This window comes from Balaenoptera ricei, chromosome 1 (assembly GCF_028023285.1).
Source record: "Balaenoptera ricei isolate mBalRic1 chromosome 1, mBalRic1.hap2, whole genome shotgun sequence".
Lineage (NCBI taxonomy): Eukaryota > Metazoa > Chordata > Mammalia > Artiodactyla > Balaenopteridae > Balaenoptera > Balaenoptera ricei.
In genome coordinates this window covers 8,333,985-8,354,433 of record NC_082639.1, presented here as the reverse complement: position 1 = coordinate 8,354,433, position 20,449 = coordinate 8,333,985, and the positions used below count along the sequence as shown (strand labels likewise).

The window sequence follows — 20,449 nt, the reverse complement described above, 5'->3', positions numbered from 1 at the left end:
CTTCTTCCTGTGTGCTAGCCTACAAGGGTCCTCAGAAGGTCATCTCATCCAGCCCCCACCATCCCACAGGGTCACATGTCCAAGGGGTACCGCCTGCCCCTCTTTTCCCCACCTCAAGGAACCTGCACTCTTTCAAGCTGTGGATAATTTCCCTGGGGGCCTGGGCCCTATGGGAGCCCACCTTCCTAATGAGAGCACCAAAGTGGTCCTTCGGGCCCCTGACCTGGGGGTTTGAAGCTTGGACACACTCATGTACAGTATAAAAGGATGAACTTTTATTTGCTATCCGGACATCTGTGCACGAGAATCGAGACATCTCCCTACTCAGAACGCAGATAACTTTGTGCTCAGAATCTGGACGTTATTCACGGTAGCTAAAAGGTGGCAACAACCCAAATGTCCATCAATGAATGATGGGTAAACAAAATGTGGTCTATCCACACAGTGGAATATTATTCTGCCATAACATGGAATGAAGCACTGTACATGCCACAACATAGATGAACCTTGAAAACATGATGCTATGGGAAAGAAGGCAGACACAAAAGGCCAGATGGTGCATAGTTCCATTTATATGAGGTACCTGGAATAGACAAATTCATAGACACAAAAGTGGACGAGAGGTTACCCAGGGGCTGGGGGGAGGGGGAAATGGGGAGTTGATGTTTAATGGGTACAGAATCGGCAAATCCAGAAAAGGCAAATCTATAGAGACAGAAGGCAGATTCGTGGTTGCCAGAGGGATGGGAAAATGAGGAGTGACTGCTCAATGGGTATGAGGTTTCATTCTGGGGTGATGAGAAAGTTCTGGAACTAGACAGCTACATAAAATGTACTTAATGCCACTGAATTGCATACTTTAAAAGGTCTACAATGTTAAATTTTATGTTCTGTGTATTTTACCACCTTAAAAAAAACTTTTTTTTTTTACTTGTTCAATAAGTTTATTACTGTCTTTATCTGAAAAATCTTCGTAGAAATTGTGGTTTGGTTTATTAACTCTCAGCAGCCCGTTCCTGAGCTCTAAGGAAGCTTGCCTTCTTCTGAGCTACCCGATCTTTCTTCTGGGCAAGTGACATTTCGGGATGGTTCCACCTCTTCTTTTTAACTTCTTTCTTAGGCTTCTTCTCGTACACTGGATTCTCTCATATTGCAGCATGAGCTTTCTTATACATCTCCTCCATCATGTCTGGAGTTACGTTTTTCTTTATGTATTGAGAGAATTGTTTTTTGTAAGCATCTTCATCTTCTTCAATCAGGTAACGCATATAATCTGCAACGTTCTGCCCCATGATGTGCTTTTGGTGTACTTCAGCATTAAATTCTTTGCTTTCTGAATCATAACCAGGGAACCGTTTGGTACTGTGAGGCATAGACAAGCCTCCCTCGACAGCTCCCTTCAGGGCCCCAAAACTTTATTCCCAGTAGTACTCCTGCCAAGCCCTGCATCCAGGTAACAGGTGAAGGCACCAGGTTGACCATCAATGCTTTCCACATTGTATTCATCTCCAGTCACCTCGACTTGGTCTTCATAAATTTTGTCCATACCAAACCTATTAAGAAGCCTGCGTGCCAGCAGCAGGCCAGTACAATAACCTGCAACATAATTTGTCAGGCCAACCTTCACACCATACTTTGGGAGTTCGTGAGCACAGGCTGCACAAACTATCATATCTCCTTCTATACAGGCATAAGCGATCGGACAAACGATATCTCTGTTAGTTACATGACCTGTCGTTCTGTATTTGGGTGTGTTGTACTTATGTTTACCTTGGATTACCAATCGTTTCCGAGCATAGTAGTCAGTTTTGCCCTCTCGCCGTCTTCTAAATTTCACTCGATATCTCTTGAAGTAGGCCTTATTCTTTTTTTTGTTTGTTTGTTATTTATTTATTTATGGCTGTGTTGGGTCTTCGTTTCTGTGCGAGGGCTTTCTCTAGCTGCGGCAAGCGGGGGCCACTCTTCATCGCGGTGCGCGGGCCTCTGACTATCGCGGCCTCTCTTGTTGCGGAGCACAGGCTCCAGACGCGCAGACTCAGTAGTTGTGGCTCACGGGCCTAGTTGCTCCGTGGCATGTGGGATCTTCCCAGACCAGGGCTCGAACCCGTGTCCCCTGCATTGGCAGGCAGATTCTCAACCACTGCGCCACGAGGGAAGCCCCTAGGCCTTATTCTTGACAACTTTAACAAACCCCATCCTGTAGAACAGAGGCCCTAGCCGCCACCGAGCTGCAGAACCAGCACGGTTCCAGGGGGGAAAAAGCAAAAAAAAATTTTTTTTTAATGTCTGGGCACCCCGGGGTCCAGTCCCGTGCCCTGAGTCCAGCTCACACTCACGCAAGGCCCTGGGTAGTGACTGTTCCACGCAGCACATTAGAAGCCGGGGACAGTAGGGAGCTGATGAGCCGCCTCGCTCCCTGTGTCATTACCATTAATAATAAACAACAATAGAGTGTATTTTTAAAACTTGCCCTAATGGAGATTCCCAAGCAGCAACCAAAACACTCAGATGACCCACTGGTCCCATAAAGATACTGACACACAAAAGCCACGTATGCCACGGAGAGCTGGGGCGAGGTGGATGCTTCCTGGCATCTGGGAGATGCCCCTCACTTATCTCCTTCCCCGCCGGTCCCACTCCCCAGCTTTGCCCAGGTACCAGGGACAAAGGCAAGGGAAGGGGTCTTCCGCACCCTCCGGGTTCTTGCCAATGCCTTGGCCCTTTGACTCAGTTTCCCCCACAGGTTCCCTTTTCTGCCTGTCTCCCCAGAGGCTGTGCTTAGGGGTGTCGGGAGGGGACGCTAGGCCTGTAGCTGCAGGAGTGGAAAGGGCAGTGCTGACTGTTGTGTGCACCCTGGTGTCTTAGACTGGCCTGCAGAGACCATCAGTCCTCTCTGACATATTTCAGGTGGGTCCTGGGCCCTGACTGTGCAGGGGTCATGCTCAAGCCCCCCCAGCAAAGGAGCTGCAGAGCAGGGACTCGAAGTCCTGGCGGCTGGTCCACTCTTAGTTCTTCCATTTCATTCTCAGCAAAGGCAGAGCAGTTACCAACTCAGACTCTGGAGTCAGAGAGACCTCCCCCAGGGAACCCCAGGCCAGGCAAATCCTGGACTTCCCTAGCCTCAGTTTCCCCATCTGTGAAGGAGGCAAAGACAGCACCTCCTCATCAGCTGGGAGAATTACAGAGACGACACATGTGATGTCTCAGCGCTGAGTAAATGGTGACCATCATTCCAAACGTGAAGCCAAGCCTCGGCCTGCATGGGCTCACCCTCTCCCAACCTCCCTGGGTCCACCTGCAGCCCAGGCCGGCACTGGCCAGAGCCCTCTCCACACTGGGCTCTGACATGATGAGGCCCATCCTGATATTGGGCACTCACATGCTTTGTCAGATAACCCTCAAAGCAGCCCTGGGAGGGAGAGACTGCTGTTCCATTTTACAGACAGGAAGACTGAGGTCCAGAGAGGCAGAGAGCTTGCTGGATATGGGATTCAAAAGCGGTAACTTGTGATCCAAGAGCCATTGCTTTTAAGCACTACACGATGACTGACTGGGGTCGGGGATTGCCATGGTACAGAGCAAGGTCCCTGCAATTTTGTGATTCCTGTGCACATTTTTCTGGAGTGAGGGCACATAGCTCATCAAGTTCTCAAAGGGATTACAGGCAGATCTCTGTTTAAGACCCAGCTTCTCCACATATTGACTCTGTGGCCTTGAGCATGTCACTTCCTCCCTGGTGCCTCAGTTTCCCCATTTTTCAAATGAGGGGTTTGACTGGAAAAATCTCTAAGTTTCCTCCAAGCACTGGCACTCGCTCATTCCTGGATCCTCCTATTAGATTCTCTCTTCCCTCCACCTCCCTCCTCACTCCTCATCCTAGTCCTGGCCTCCCTGACGTAGCCTTGCAAACAGCTACAGGCCCAGCCGGCAACCACATCAAGGGCCAGAGGAAAGCCCATCCCTAACTAGGGGAGGTCAGAGAGAAGGCAGCTGACACCCAAGAGCTTGGGGCTGGGCCTACTCTGCCTCTTTCTCCCCAGAGTTCCCTGATCCCATTCCTCTTCTGTGGTCAACAAGGACCCCCGCTAGACCCTGTCCAGAGGCCCCAGATCCCCTCGGTGACCCCTGAGCCAGCCACAGCCCACCCATCCGGTGAGATTTAATTGATTTCAATTGACAACCATAACAAGAAATCTCTTTTGGGAAACTTCGGAAATGGACTGGAGGCCATTAGGAAATTTACTTTTGCGAATATGATGTTTAATTAGCAATACCAATAAATTAATAGGAGAATCTTGCTGCGGTTCTGGGTTCATAAAACACCAGCCTCAGTCGGCAGGAGAATGCAGCAGCCCGAGGCTGCCCGAAGGGAGAGGACAAGGCCATCGGCTCATTGCCAGCAGCGCCCCCGCCCCCTCAGCCCCCAGCCCATCCCTTGATGGAGTGGGGGGCGAGGCAGGAAGAGGCCAGCATGGACTGGGGAAGCGGGAGGGTCTGAGTTCATAGCCCGCCTCAGCCACTTATTCCTTGGAGAAACCACTCAGCTTCCAAGCCTCCGTGTCCTTATCTGTCAAATGGGGACATTGATCATAATATCCACCTCCCAGGGTTGTCGTGAAGATTAAAGGAATTAATATGGGTAAAAGCACAGAGAACAGAAAGAAGCTGGCACAAAATAAGTGTTACTTATTACTGCTGCTGCTGCTACTATTATTATTATTAATGGGATAACAAATGGGAGGCACCTGGCATGGAGGAAGGGCTTGATAAATACTAGGTGTTACTGGCTTTTAATTTTTCTTTCCTGAGCCTAACCCGCTCTTCTGGGCTCCTGGGTACCTAGCATGGTCACCCTGATGGCGCTTTTACTACCAGAGTCACTGGCTCTCCACGGGCGGAGACCATGTCTTGCTTATTGCCGTATCCCCGGCCCTGAGCAGGCATTGGAACACATTTGTTTGTTTTTTTGTTTTTTTAAAAGTCTGTTCGGATATTTTTTTTAAAAAAAAATATTTACTTATTTGACTGCGCTGGGTCTTAGTTGTGGCATTCGGGATCTAGTTTCCTGACCAGGGATGGAAGCCAGGCCCCCTGCACTGGGAGCACGGAGTCTTAACCACTGGTCCGTCAGGGAAGTCCCTGGAAGATGTTTGTAAACAAGCACAGATACTCAGCTCTGACAGTCGCCTCCCCAGCCTGCAGACCGTCCATGACTGCTGATTACTTCCAGGATTTCGCTCGGGCTCCTCGGTGCTGCCCCCGTGGCCCGTGTGATCTGGTCACCTGTCTCCCACCTCCTGGGCCTGAGGCTCCATCTTCTGCCACGAAGCCGGGCTTCCCCACTCCATGCCAGCTCCCTCCTGCCCCTAGGTCTCTGCACGTACGGGGTACTCTTGGAGTGTCCTTCTCTGGCTGATAAACTTCTGTTCCTTCACCAAGACCCAGCCTTATCCAGTCCCCTCTGACTCCAAGCCTTGGGGGGGCTTGGAACCAGGAGGTCTTAGTCACCAGACCCCCTCCTCCTCCTCTTTTTCCATGCCACCACCACCGTGCACAGCACTTGTAACGGGGACTTGCTGGTCCATCCCTTCAGAGGAGCTGTGCATGGCCCCTGAGCCTGTCCCCTGGAGGCTCAGATTACTCACCTTCTCTGGGTCCTGGAAGACCCGCTCCATGCCTCCTCTCAAGGAGAAAACTTCCCTGGCTGTTTCTCCAGCTTCCACGCTCCCACTTGGTTCCTACCTCTACCACCATGTTTCCCACTGTGTTGTAATAATTCGGCCGCCAGTTGTCTCTCCCCCTAGGTCTTGGTTCAGAACTGGGCCTTCTATCTCTTGTTCTCTCCAGGAATAGAGCGTGCTCTGCCCAAATGGATGAATAAACAAATGAATGAAACAGGGAGTGGGTTTAAATGTTGCCTCCTCCAAGAAGTCCTCCCTGGTCATCCTGGCTCTATTTGTATTCATCGCATGTACTTATCGTCTGTCTCCCCCACCAGATTGCCAGCTCTTAAAAGGCAGGTACCTTCTTGTTTTATTTACCATGACCTTCCTGGCCTCTCTCCTGGAGGCTGTCACATGGCTTTGCTAATACATATTCACTTGATAAATGAATGAATGAATGAGTAAATGAGTATCCGAATGCATGAGGGACTGAGTGAATGAATCAATGACAAACTGACTGGAGAATGAATGAACAAACGCGTGAAAGAATGAATGGATGTGACCATGAATGACAGGTGGAAAGTGCTTCCCAGGGCTGGGGACAGAGCCCAGCTTCTCCCGAGCCCTGGCCGCCATGAAGATCTTGTTTCCCCAACTGTTTATTAAATTGTGTGAAGTGTATAGAAAACACAACAATAATTAAAGCAGACACAACAACAGGTAATTAATTGCATTTCCAAAATTTGATCCATGCATATGAATGAATGGGAGGTCACCGATTCAGCCACAGAGGAGCCCCCATGCTCCCCCGCGCTCTCCAGGGAACAGAGGTGGGGGGGGGGAATCTCTGTAGGGTGGAGCTTGCAGAGGTAGAGAGGACATCCCTGGGGAGACCGTCTCCTCTTTCTCACCCCCTCTCCTTGGCAACACAGATCCAGGTCACGGGGGATGATTTAAGTGATGGGGAAGATGAGTACGGCGGGAGGGATACTCCCAGGAGCTCACAGCCACAGGAAGTCCCTCGTGGGGGGAGGTGACCACTAGCTCAGCACAGAGCAGGAGATGGGTCCCCAACCCAAGTCCACTGGCAGCATGAGGAGACCCTGGGGTGCGTGCTTAAAAATGCAGAAGCTCAAATCCTCGCCCGGATACTCTGAGTCGGAAAGTCTGAATTAAACCTGTATCCAAATTTAAAGCAAGCTCTCCAGTCATTCTGGAAGCTTTGGGAACTTCTTGCTGGCTAACCTCTGGCAGTCCCTCAGGTCCTAGGCCCAGAACTACCCTTTCTCCTCACTGCCTGCTGCCCCCACCCCCGCAGTGCCAGGGGCAGGACAAAGTCTGGTTTGGAGGACAGATGGCCTGGAGTCCAGGATGATGGACGGCGCAGAGCTGCCAGCCCCACCCAGCCATTCAATATTAAGTTACCACGGCCGGCAGGAAGTTTGGACAGTGTGGGGGGGTGAGGTCCCTCTAGGCCCCAGGACAGAGAATTGAGTTTCTGGCTCAAGATTCTGCTAGGAAAATGGCCCCTCCTCCAGGAAGCCTTCTCAGCCCCAGGCTAAGTTGAATACCCAGTCTCTGGGCTCCTAAAAAGGCCAGGAGACCTACCTCTCTCTCAGCACTCATTCTGTGGAAAAGTGAGCTCCCTTCCTCCCCCTTGACAAGGCTGGGGCTGAGTCTGGCCCACCTCTGACTCCTGAGCCCGGGTGTGGCCTAGAGTGGGCACTGGTGCTGACAAGTGTAGCAGGCAAAAGGAAGGGAACTGGGGTGGGCACTGGGCCCTGCCTTGTCCTTCCGCCTGCCCCAGAGGGCACCCGCAGCTTCTACCAACAGCCCCCATCACTCCGACTTGAGCACCCCAAGGACATCTCTCTGGCCGGAGGAGCAAGCTTGGCCCCCTGTGACTCTCATTCAACCAATGAACCAGTGACAGATGGAAGTTGGTGGATAAATCGCACCCCGCCCCCTCCGCCCCAACACTCTCACCTTGGGACAGTTCTGAGCTGTGCTCTAGTCTCTGCAGGAGTCTTGAGCCCTGGCTGCTCACAGTGGCAACTGCTCATTGACACATTTTCCTCGTCTTCTGCACCCCCCCCCCGCCCCCGCCCCCGTTCTCCTTGGAGATCCCTCTCAAATGGCACTGATGGCAGAGACCTTCAGTCCTCTCTGACATATTTCAGGTGGGTCTGCAGGGTCTGCAGATCCCTGGTCTGCTTTTGGGGAGACCCAAACTAAAAGAGCCACCAAATGAGGACCCCAACTTACTAACAAGAATTATCCTGGGAGGACCCTGGGTTGTCCTACAAAGCCCTGCACATCCCTCCACTCGCCTGGCCCATGCAGCCCCCTGTGATATGGGTACTGCTTTTATTCCCAGTCTACAGATGAAGAAACAGAGGCTCAGAGAGGTCAGACTTGTTTGGCTGAGGCAACAGAGCAAAGCAAAGGGAGACAGGGGCTGGAACCCGGGCCTCACTTGAAGGAGCAAGATTCCAGGGTGAAGGTTGCTAACAGGTTGTCAGGTTTCATCGCCCTGAACTGTCGTTTTCTTAAGAGTCAGAACTATTTGGGAAACTATTGGAGGACCATATATTTCCTGTGTGTGGTTATACCTGCCATCCCTGGGGCACTTAAGCTTGCAACCCATTTGTAGTGACCCAGACCAAGTGCTGCCCCAAGATTCCACAAGGAGGGCTGTAGTCCAGCTCAGGATTCAAGTCAGATCTCCTGGGGGTGGGGTCCAGGACACAAGAGGACTGTCTGGGAAGAGGCTGGAGTTCCTCCTCCCAGCTCCAGGCCTCTTGGCTCATCCCTGCCTCAGGCTCTGAAGAGCGTAAGCCTGGGTTCAGATCTGAGCTGTGTGATCTTGGGCCCTTGACTGTACCTCTCTGAGCCTCGGTTTCCTCATCTGTAACATGGGGCTCAGAGTCCAAGTTCCCAGGGCGTTGCTGGGACTAGAGATCCTAACACGTGCCAACCTTTCAGCAGGTGCTCAACAGATGGGCTGGAGACACTTCCCAGATGCCCAAGGTCCTGGCCTCTGGAATGGCCGCCCCTCCTTTCTGGCTTATTAAGGCTAGGCAATGGGTCAGGCGACAGGAGGAATGACTGGGGGTGAGGGGGTGTCAACAGAGTCTGTTCTCAAGGAGGAGAGGCTGTGAGGCCCTGCTCCCCAGGGGCTTGCATGACTGGGAGTAAAACAGCCGCTCAAGCTCAGCAGAGACCTCTGGCTCCCTTCTCATTACCTGCCTGTTAGGACACAGTGGGCTTGGGGAACAGGCAGTCGTGGTGGTGGAACCCCAGAGATCACAGCCATTGGGGGACACTCCAGGCCTGGTGGGGACCTGCTCCTGATTATCACCCTTGACCTGTGCCCTCTGCCACCTGGCATCTCCAGGTGGAGGGCAGCCAAGAAGGTCCATTCCTCCCCAAAAAGAGGTTCCCAGGAAGACACTTCCAGGACCCTTATTCTAAAATGACAGACGCCCACATATACATAGTGGGCTTTCCTGTATTTCAACTTAAAAAAAAAAAAAAAAGCATCTCAATGTTCTAAATGTTCTACAGAAACTTGGAAACACTTGTGATAGTGTTGGCATTAATTTTTTGATAACATCAACTTAATCAGATAATTACATATTTAGATATTTACCATGAGCTATAGAGACCAAAATGTCACCAAATAATTTGCACTAATTTTTATAAGCAGGTTAAGCCGCGTTCTCTGCTCTCCCTTGCCTTCCAGCTGGTCTTTCCTGAGGCTGCACTCCCGGCCCAGCCCAAATCCGGGTGCAGAAGCCCTGGGGTGAGAGGGAGTGGGCTTCTCCATCCCACCTCCACCCGGGGATCGGATCCCTAAGAGACCACGCAGGCCTGCCCCAGGCTCTGTGCAGCCTCCCCGACCGCCCCAAACGCCCCCAAAAGTGGCCCTCCGTCTTGGGGTGGGTGGAAGCTGCTCCCCAGACATGGAGGGAGGGAGGGAGGGTGCCCTGGAGAGGATGAGGACTAGGCGGCTGGATCCCGGAGGCAGGACAGGGAGGGAAGTTCCCTCCCTGGATGCCCTGGGCGGGGAAGTGAGATCTGCCGCGTCCACCTGGTCCCGGCGAGGTCCGGGGCGCGGCGGGGCCGTGTCCCCGCGGAGCCCGCGGCCGCCGGTAGGGGGCGCCTTGGTCATGCATTATTCATCGCCGAGCCGCCCGCCCGCCCGCCGCCTCCCTCGCTTTCCCGGCGCAGGCTGCGGGCTTCGCGGAGGAGCGGGAGCGCGTAGCCTTCACAATATTGTGGCAGCTCCGCGAGTGACGGCTCAGGGGAGGCGGGGGTGCGCAGTCTTGGCGGCAGGCAGCGGGCGCTGGGGCTGGGAGGGGTCTGGGGGGTGGGGGCGATGCTGGGTCACACGGCTCAAAGGGGGCTCAGGCAGGGAGGGGGTGGTGAGCGTAAGGGCAGAGCCTTTAGCGTCTGTCGCTCCGACCGTCCATCCATCCTTCCATCAAGTCAACTAACGCCTAGGAGCATCTGCTCTGTGCCTGGTGTAGGGGATATAAAGGTGAACGGGGCAGGCAAGGTCCCTATCCTTAAAAACTTAATCTCCACGTCGGGGGAAGAGAGGTAAAAAGCACGTAAACGCAAATTAAGATAATCCCAGTTACTGACAAGTGCTCTGCTTAAAACACGCAGGCGTGATAGGGAGTGTGTGTCAGTGGCTGTCTAGGTGGCCAGGGAGGGCTTCTGTGAGAAGGTGACCTTTGTGCAGAGATCTGAAGAACGGCAAGGAGGCGCCTGACCTTGGCCAGTCCCTGGGCTTCCGGGGCCTCTCCTTGCCCCGCCCCTGGCCTCCTAGGGGTGCTATAAGGGTCAACCCCCCACACACTCCAAGAAGCAAGGAGGAAGGTGAGGCTCCAGTTCCGGCTGAGGGCTCAGTCAGGGGGCACCCCTGCTCAGCCTGCATCTGGGCTGCAGGTACCAGCCCAGGGGGAGGCAGGAGGCCAGGCAGCCAGCCCTGGAGCCGTGGGCATGGGTGTTGAAGGGAGCGGGTTCCAGGGGTGCCCTCCCTACCCCGGCGCGGGGCCTGGGCTGGGGAAGCCTAGAGTCACGGAACCTTGGCATCTCAGCCCTGTATGGGGGTCTCACCACTCCACACCCCTCCCCCCAGGCCTCCCAGGTCTCTGCTCCAGGCCGGCAGGGGGCCTGGAGGGCGTGGGCTCCGGGTCATCACCAGCATCGGATTTCCTTTCACTTGTGCAAAGACTGGTTGACGCCTGAGCACATCAATATCCTTAATGACAGTGAGAGGAACTGGGACTCCAGTCGGCCGGCGCCCCCCTCCGCCTCCCCTCACCCCCTCCCCTCCCCACTCACTCTTCCCCTCCTTTCCTGCCTTCCTTGTCTCCTCTCCCCTCTCTCCCTCCTTTCTCACTCACACCTCTCTGTCTCCCTCCTTCCCTCTTTCCTCTTTCTCTGTTTTGGTATCTTTCCTCTCTTCTTTCTTGCCTTTCTCTCTGTCTCCCTCTTCCCCCCTCGTCTCCCCTCCCCTCCTTTCCCCTCCTCTCCTCTTCTCTTTCTCTCTGCCCCCCTCCCAGGACCCCACAGCCCTTGTGCATTCACAGACTTTCACCCCACACCTCTGGGGGGGCCCCAGCTGGGCCAGTCCCTCTGTCTGTCCATCCCCAGCTGGGCCCCGATGCCCCATGTTGGGAGGCAGCCAATGCCTGGAGGCAGGGCCCACGTGGTGAGGCCCAAGGAGAGGAGGCTGAATCTCGGCAACCCCGGCCCCAGAGGCACACGAGCTTCTGCCTTCCGTGTCCCACGCCACGCTGAGAAATTAAAAAGCCAAGTTAGGGTGTGGGGCGCCACGGGAGAGGGGAGAGTTTGGGGAGGATCTTCTGTTTTGTATTTTTTATGACCATATATAATTTCGCGTTTCTCCCCTCAGCCCCTGCCTCCTTGGCTCCCAGATGTGTCCCACATTGAAGAATTATCTCTCCTCCCTAGAGTGAAATAAATGCAATCAATATGAGTATTGCTCTCAGGGCCTTGAAATATTACATTAATGTTCCATGTGGTGACATTTTAGCTGGAATTTTCAAATACATTATGATGGTTCAAATTAATATTTATCAGATCAGCTTTTATATTTTGCAAAAGAGAGAGAGAGCGAGAGAGGGAGAGAGGGAGAGAGAGAAAAGGAAAGACAGAGAGAGCATTATTAAAATACAAAATGCAGATCAAGTCTAAAATCGATGGTCCATTTTCCCAGCACTTTCCAGGGGCTGTCTTTAGCTTTCTGGGTTTGTTTTTAAATTTATTGGTGTTTCAGGCAAATCTATTGGGCTCCCTCAGCCCCCTGGTTGGCCTCCCCTCCTGACTGCTTCTTGCAGGCTTACGGGCCCTTCCTTTTCTGCCTTTCTCTCTTTATTATCCTGAAATGTAAATTACGACATTAGCCCGGTCCTTATTTTTTTTTAAACTCTCCGATGATTAAATCTGCTACACGACATCCTTGTCCTTTCTATAAATTAAATCATCTTGGCTTTGCACCTCCAGCTCAGGGCAGCCGTTGCCCGGGTGTCACGGCACCGGGCAGCTGCGGCTGAGGGCTGGGGTCCTCGTCCCTCTCTGGAGCGGGACACTGGGGGCCTTTGTGGGGGGGGCAGGGAGGCTGCCTTCCTGACTCCCCATTTTTCTGTAAATAAGAAACGTGGACTGGAGAGAGGAGGTGGTGGCAGTCGTGGCTTCCACTTTATTTCAGTCACTTCCAAACTGATTACTCTGTGAAGTGGAAAATCTGGGCAGATGAATGGTTTAATTCTCCTTTTCTTTTGCTTTTTTCCCCTCCGCCTCCAGTTTTGTTTTGGTTTGGTCTGGTTTTTGCCCCGTCTTCTTTTTGCATCTTTTCTCCCTTCTCGGAGTTGTATTCATAAAATGACTCAGAAGCTCTTTTTCACGAGGCGCACGCGTGGCAAGCCAGCTGGGAGACATTCCCAGGCCCGACCCGGCTCTGCCTGGGAGCTGCAGGGGTTAACAATGCCTGCTCCAGCCCTCCACTTTTTCTCTTTGATGATTTTCTATTTCCTCCCTCCTCAAGTTCTGGGTGAGAGTCTGAACTAGCATGAGCTTTTATGGTCATGTACACAAAGGTACATACACACACACACACACACACACACACACACACTCATGCACTCACCCGCCCCCCCACGCACACCCAATGGCAGCTCGCACATGTGCACGCGCAAACGCGCACACAAACCCAGCAATATAGACCTCTGAGAGGATCTGCATAAGAGAGCTGCCCTCCTGATTTCTCTCCGCTGCTGATCCGGCCAAAAGAACGACAGGAAACTTAAAAAAGAAAAGGAGGAGGGATCGATTATTCGACCTGTACTTGAACCCGACTGAAAGAGATAAAGCAGAATTTTCAATAGGTCCCCTGCCCTTTTCACCAGGAGGGAAAGAGGAGAAGAAAAACAAGAGATATTTATATGACAGCAGCTGCTGAAAATAGCATTTCAGAGCCATAAAAAAAGGCAAAAAGAAATTCAACGGTAGAAAAGGCAAGAAGCTCCTCGTCTGCTCCCCAAAAGGCCAGGCAGGCAGCTAGTGTCTGGGGCTGGAAATGCACGCATGCCTTCTATAGATCTGTTTGAAATTATACTTGTCATTGAGGGGGAATTTATGCTTCTATTGATCTGCAAAAGGAAAATATTAAATGGTTTGGTTTTGATCTTTCGGTGACCCCAAGGTCAAGGGTAGTAGCGGATTAGTATTCATAGAATTCATCACGGAATTGCAGCCTGCATCCACTTTATGCAAACATGCTCAAAACACGCCTGGTGAAGCAGGCAGCAAATGGCCAATGACAAGGAAAGAGTCAGCGGCACCCCCTCCCACGCTGTAAGGCTTGCCTGCTTCCCACCCCTCGGGGAGAAAAAGAAAGGACCAGCACTGGCCCGCTATCCCGTTGGATGGATGAAAACACCCCGGGACGCAGGGGCTTGTACAGAAGGCGGGGTTTCCCTTTGGAACACAAGGAAGTTCAGAAGATCACCTGCAATGGGGGTTGTGGTGTGGGTCTGAGAGACCCAGGAACACCGACAGTGGGGGTCCAGGCAGGTAGGAAAGGGCACCCATACCTGGAGCAGGACACCGCCCAGAAGGCGATGACCAGACACGCAGGTGACACGCGTGCACATACACACTCAGCCCGTGGAAACCCGGGTCTTTCCTGGAGGGACGGATACGGCGTCCTGGCCAGCAGGCTGAGAGCTCCACTCCTCTCCAAGGGTGACATTGCCTCTCGTTCCACGCTGAGGAGCGTCCTTAGTGAAAAGAAAGAGAGAAAGGCCAGGCATACGTGCTGCCCTGCTCCACCCAGGCCCTTCGGCTCTCCGCCAGTGGCCACGGAAACTGTGTCCAAATGTGTGTGCAAGGGGGACACGCGTGGAGCCCCTGGGGACGGGCCACAAACACCCCTCCCCACCCTGAGCTCAGCACACAAGTGCCCTCTTAGCAGAGTCTGTCCCCAGTGGTGGGAACATTTGGTCAGTAACAGTCACTTGCCAACGAACTAAAAATAACCCACCCAGCGTATCCCTGCAATGGCAGGAATTCTGGCTGGCCCTTGTTCTGCCGGCTGATCGGCAGAACCCCGCCGGTGGGGCGTACAGATCCCGACTCCCATGGGGGCCAACAGAGCAGACCTCTGGGGGCAACCCAACGATGCTTGCTGTCTTTACGGGGATGCTGGCTACTTCTGCGCTTTACCAGCTTATCATCTCACTGACCACTCACAACAACCCAGCAAGGCAGGGGTTGTTAATATCCCATTGTATAGATGAGGAAACTGAGGCTCAGAGAGGCGGAGTCACCTGCTCAAGGGCTTGGCTCTGTCCTGACGCCAAAGACCACACTCTCTTAACCGCTTTGCTCTAATGGCCTGGCACCATTTGGGCAAATTCCAGGGTTGGTTCACATTTCAGGTTCAGGAGGAGGGGAGTTTGGGATGAGGACGGGGGCGTGGAGGCCTTTGGGGATCCGGGGGCTGTGGGGAGGGAGAGGTAGAGCGGCCCCCAGCCCTGCCGCCCCGTCCCTGCGAAGGAAAACAGCGTTCTGCCTATTAATCATGTTTCATTTATATTAGCTTGACTCGATCTACTGTATATTTGAAATGGATTTAATTTTAGATCACGCACTATGGAAGGGGGCCAGTTTGGTGTAAGGAGCATTATGAATATTTTCCATAAGCTGGATATACATTATCCAGGGACAGATATACGAGCAGAGGCCCAGGGCTCCTGGCTGGGGGAAGGGGCTGAGCTCTCCTGCTTCCCCGCCACTTCCCTGCAGCCCAGGGTCACAGGGCTTCAGAGGGAGCCCTCTCTGGCCCTTGTCCCCGTGAGGGTGATGGGGGTATCTCAGCCCCATCTTTCCACCGCCCATGAGTTCATCCCCACTGACCTTGAAGTCGCTGCTTCTCCTGGCTCCCGGTGGAATTGCCAGTCTGGGAGGTGTGTGTAAGGAGGGAGGACCCCAGAGCCGTGGGAGACGCAGGGCCCTGCCGGAGGTACAGGAGAGGGTGTGGGATTGGAAGGGAGGGGACCTCCGGAGCCCCACCTTCAACCCCAAGCTCTGATGGAGACAGAGGAAGCCCAGCTCCTGGCTGCCCAGCCGTTGCGTGGGCAGGTCCAATCCAACCTTCCCCAGAGCCCCACTGAGCCTGGGCTGAGGTCCTCCCTTTCCTGGGAACAGGCCTTGGGCCTTGCCCCTTTTCCAAGGGCACCAGTGCCAGGGGGCCCCCCTGGAGGAAATGAGAGCTCGTGGGGGTCAGGGGACAAGCCCATGGACACACAGCGGGGGAGCAGCAGAACGGGGTCACAGCCTCCTGCCCTGCAGCTCTGGGTTCTGCCCTCCCCCTGCCCCCCCTGCGTCCGTCCCCTCCATTACCTCCACCTGGACAAGTGGAGTGAGAACCCTCGCGCCTCCCAGGTGATTTCTGTACTCCTCACGCCTCCCACCCCTACCCCAGGGCTCCCACCCCTGTTCGTTCCCTCTGCTCCAACTTTCCCGCGTGGGAGCCAGGCATCGCGCAGCGCTTTACAGATGGAGGAAACTGAGGCTCAGGTGGGTTGTGACTTTTATACTCAAACTTAAACCTGTTCTCTCCCTCCACCCTCCAGCCTGCATCCCCACCTGGCCTGCCCATCCAGGCTCCCCAGGCTGCACACGCTCCAACTCCAGCATGCTCACCGCCCCCATCACCACCACTGCTCCATCCTGCCACAAATACCACTCAGGGCGGTCCCTTCTCTCCAATGCCCCCCGCCCTCTAGTCCAAGTGGCCACCGTCTCTCTCCTGGAGTACTGTGAGGGCCTCCTGGAGGGTCTCCAAAGCCCCCTGCCAACTCCAGTCTGTTCTCTGCACTGTGGCAGGAGAGACCTTGTTCGAAGCAGCATGGTTACATTGTACACTCCTCCCGGGCGCCTACCATCAGATCCCAAATCGTACGCTGGCCAAGAAGGTTCATCGGGGAGTGGACCCTGCCGACTTCCCCAGGGTCACCCCCTCATCTACAGCTCCATTTCCGATCTCCATGGTCTAGAAAGGCTCTTGACCTGCCATGTGCTGTGGTCCCTCCACCACAGGACCTTGGCACAAGCCAGGCCCACTGCCTGGATCACTGCCCTTCCCACTTCGCCTGCCTAACTTCTCTTTAACCCTCAGGCTCTACTTCAGCTTCCCCAGGAAGACTCTGATCACACACCTCCCCCCGCAATACAATCTAGGTCAAACCCCACTTTTGCCTTTTGCAAATCCTACAGCCATAGGGGATATGTGGGGTCCACACCCAGCAGGCAAGACTCTGGGTGGGCACTGGGCCCGTGCCATGGGTGGGTACCAGCTGAGCCGCTGCCTCTCCACCATCCCCACATCCATAAGTTCCTCCATCAGCTTGGCATATAATACACCCGTCACCCACCCCAGCCCGTCTGGCAGCCTTTCAGAAGTGGCATGCGACGCTTCCCTTATTCACTCTTAATTTAAGGTTTTGTGAGTTGTAATAACCCCCCTTTCCCCCAAATCACTGGGGATGGGACCTCCACGTCAGCCCAGGGCCAGGGGAGCTGAAGGGTAATTGCATTGCACATATGCTAATGGTTGTCTGGAGAAGACAATGGCAACTGGGGACTGGGATGGGGCCTCACTCCACCCAGACTGCCTGCCTGCAATGTTGGAGGGGGGGCCTGGCGGGGTTGGGGGTTGGAGTCATGAGCCAGCTGGGAGCATCTGGGGGACTGTGGGCCCACAGTCCACAGTAGAGGAGAAGATGAGAGGGACTAACGTCCCAGTCTAGAGGGCTTGATGGGGGACCGATGCCCTGGGAAGGGGGGAAGAACACTCTTCTTCCCCCAATTCCTCCTGCCCCACCTGCTCCCTCTTTTCTGGGGCCAGAGATGGCTCCCAAGGAGAAGGAGAATCTGGGAGAATGGACATGGGGGAGGTGGGGGTCACACAAATCCTGCTTCTGCCTCCCACAAGCTGTGTGACATTAAACAAGCCACTTAACCTCTCTGAGCCTCAGTTTTCTCATCTTTAAAAGTCTTTTTTTATGAGTATCTGCCTCTAGCTTGTTCTGTATATCAAAAGAGATAATACACAGACGTAAATTGCAGAGGGCTTGGCACACCTAGGTCCTCAACAAGTTAACTTATTGCTGAAGTTTTTATACTATTAATCCACTGTGGATCTGCCCACAGTCTGTGATGAGGTAGAGTGTGGGATCCTGGCTTCCTACCTGGAGAGGAGGTGCCTCCAGGATGGAAGGAGGGTCTTGAGGCTCAAAGGTCACCTCCTCAGAGAGACCTCTGCCACCACCCCTCCGAGGAACCTTGCTTTTAATCTCCATGGTGGCATGCTCTTGCCTCCTTCGCTGAGCTTATTCCAGCATGTACTGTAACTAAATATTTGTTTTCTCGCTTCTTGTCTGTTCCTGTCTCTAGACTGTGGGTCTATCAGGGTACCTGGAACAGTGCCTGACACATAGTAGGTGCTCAATGAATATTTGCCAAATGAATGAGTAATTGAACGAGGCCCGGGCAAAAATGTGGGAGGCCGAGGGTATGTGGATAGGGGGTTCACGTGGGGTGGGGAGCGGTCTCTTCGGCCCACCTTACCTCTGTCTTTGGCCTCAGGAGCAAGCCTTGCCCACCCAGGTTCCCGTCCCTGTTCTGTCACTGGAATAGACCTTTCCTGCTTCCCTGTGGATTCAGGAGCTGGCGAGAAGGGCTGGTGGAGAGCTGGGATGACCTCTAGGTATGAGTGTGGGATGGAGGGCCCTTTCCAGGTTGGGTGCCCCCAGTGTTCCCTCCCAGGCTCTTCCAACTGCCTTAGGCCACGCAAGGTGTCTGAGGCCCCTCACCTCCCTAGCTCCTGAGGCTAAAGCATCCCCAGGGTGGCTCAGCTGTCCCTCGTTAGGGTCTAAACAGAGACCTGACATCCCTTCCCTAGGGAGGCTGCAGCCCTTGAAGGGAGAGACAGGGCCCAGTATTTTAAGCAGATTTCACAGGGTCTGGGCACGCCTGGGCGGCTCATTATGGTGGCCAAGGATGATGATGAAGAAGCTTTGGCTGTGCCCCCTCCCACGGCCCCTGCCCCACTGCCATGGTCTGCTGGGTACCAAGATACCCAGATCTCACATGCAGGGCCTCCCCGACTCCAGCACCGAAGAGAGGCGAGAGGCCAGTAGCCCACTCCTAGCCCAAGCCAAGAGGGGTCTGAGCCAGGCCAGCCTCCGCCCGCCAGGTGGGGGAGGCCTGTGGGTCCTCCGTGGGCCACGGGGACACCAGTGACTCCAGAGAGCTGCCCGCTCCACCTTACAGGCCCCACGGCGAGGCCCAGGCTGAAGTGTAGCTCCTCTCAGAACTTCTGAGGAGGGGGACTTCCCTGGTGGTCCGGTGGTTAAGACTCCGTGCTTGTACTGCAGGGGCCATGGGTTCGATCCCTGGTTGGGGAACTAAGATCCTGCATGTCGCGTGGCTTGGCCAAAAAAAAAAAAAAAACAATTCTGAGTAGTGAGGCTGAGGGAGAACACAGATCTGCTGATGATGACTCCGGAGGATGTGCTGGAAGGGTGGGGGTTCTGTGCCAGAGAAAGAGCCAGAGGGAGTGGGGAGAGACAGGGAGAGGAGAGAGGGCGAGAGAGAGGGACAAAAAGAGGCAGATCTATCTAGAACAGGATAGGGAGAGAGAGAGCAAAGAGAAAACAAGGGAAACAGAAACAGACACACTCTGAGAGATGGCAGGGAGGAAGGAGAGAGAGAGTAGGAGTCACTCAGAGACAGAGAGACACACGCTTGAGGAAACCGAGGCAATGAGCAGGAGGGGGAGGCCAGCGGGAGCCTGTGTGTGCGCGAGGCAGGCTGGGAGATGGAGTGAGCGTGGGGCCCAGCGTGTCTGGGCCTGTGCACGAGGGGTCTAGTACCGTCTGAGCACGCTGCCAGGCACGGAGTCGTTTGGACGACCCTTGCCGGATCTGATGGAAAATGGAGCTGTAGGGGAGGCAGGTGTTTTGCATCCAAGAGAATGCGTGCCCTCCTCGTGGGACTATTCCTGCGTGTCTGTGATCACACGTGCGGCCTGTGCACGCGTGTAAATGTGTGATGACGTGCAGGAGGGCAGGGTTCCGTTCCCCCTCAGCTGTCCCCACGCCCCCTCGGTGAGGAATCCATGTGTTGTCGGCCCCGGCTGGTGGGCTGCAGGGCCAGGATGGGTGGGCAGCCTGACACATGCCCTCACGGGGTGCGGGGGGAGGAGGCCAGAGAGCTGTCAGCAGCCAAGAAGCGGCGGGCAGCGAAAGTGAGCCATAAAAGGGCCACTTCTCCCGGCCGCTGTTCACTTGACACTCTCTAACCCAGAAGCCACCTGTTCAGCCATCAGTCACCCAAGGAAAACACAGCTTTCCTGAAAACGGGAATTGGACAGACAGTCCCAGGAGGGGGTGAGCATGGGGGAAATGACTGCCCTCTGCCACTTCCAGGGGGCCCCCAGGCTCACCCCTAGGTAGGGTCGGGCGGGGTAGGCTGGAGGGTGGCATCAGGCCTCAGAGAGCCAGAAAAACCAAACACACACCCCACCACTCCCAACTTGGCACCAACGTGGCACGTTTGGGGGGCCCAGAATTGCTCACCTTGGGGTGATGAAGGAACGGCCCTGGATGGAGTGGCTTAGCAAGGGCCGTGCCCTGGAGGAGCTGTCACACAGGCTCTGCGTCCCCGCGTGGGGACGGGTCAAGGGCAGGCGTGGGGTAGGGGTGTCATGGAGGGAGGCTGGACCTTGGGGGGCGGGCAGGGCTGCTGGGGCAGGGGAGGGACCTGGCCTGGAGGCAGGCCTGGGGCTCTGCCCAGCAGTGGTGCCCGGCCAGTGGAGGCCCCGCCATGCCCCGCCGTGCCCCGCCTCGGGTAGCTTGTTAATTTCATCGTTTAGCCCGTTTATGGTGTTCCCAGTTGCTGTTGCTTTTATAAACAAGCATTTTGGTGACCTTCCCCTCCGGACATCAGCTCCGCAAGAATCCCGAGCCCTGAACATTTATAAATAAGCCTTCTCTCAAGTTCCACAACAGGTGTGACCTCCCCCCCACCCCCCTCCTCTGTCCTGTCCGAAAACTGAACAGTTTCAACCAGCAAAGGGAGGCCGCCCGGGCTGTCTTAAAGGGGTGGAGTGGAGGCCACGGTGCATGTGGCTGCGAGGGGGGCTGGCCTGCCTCCTCCCCCTCCGCTTCCCCCAGGCTGAGGGT

General features: G+C 54.7%; 1 long non-coding RNA gene and 1 pseudogene across 4 annotated transcripts; both read right to left on the bottom strand.

The window, feature by feature from the left end:
- Positions 1–918: 918 nt before the first annotated feature.
- Positions 919–5,675, bottom strand: LOC132347508 (large ribosomal subunit protein uL18-like; annotated as a pseudogene).
- Positions 5,676–11,757: 6,082 nt separating this feature from the next.
- LOC132347931 (uncharacterized) lies at positions 11,758–19,977 on the bottom strand. 4 transcript variants are annotated; one of them, XR_009497313.1, is made up of 4 exons: positions 19,844–19,977; positions 15,117–15,213; positions 12,924–13,978; positions 11,758–12,668 (listed from the first exon to the last, which is right to left on the bottom strand). It is a non-coding gene; the product is annotated as an uncharacterized LOC132347931 (long non-coding RNA). The 4 variants fall into 4 exon arrangements; XR_009497314.1 differs by having other exon boundaries at positions 11,758–13,348; positions 13,793–13,978; XR_009497315.1 differs by having other exon boundaries at positions 11,758–13,001; positions 13,793–13,978.
- Between the last annotated feature and the right edge of the window lie 472 nt (positions 19,978–20,449).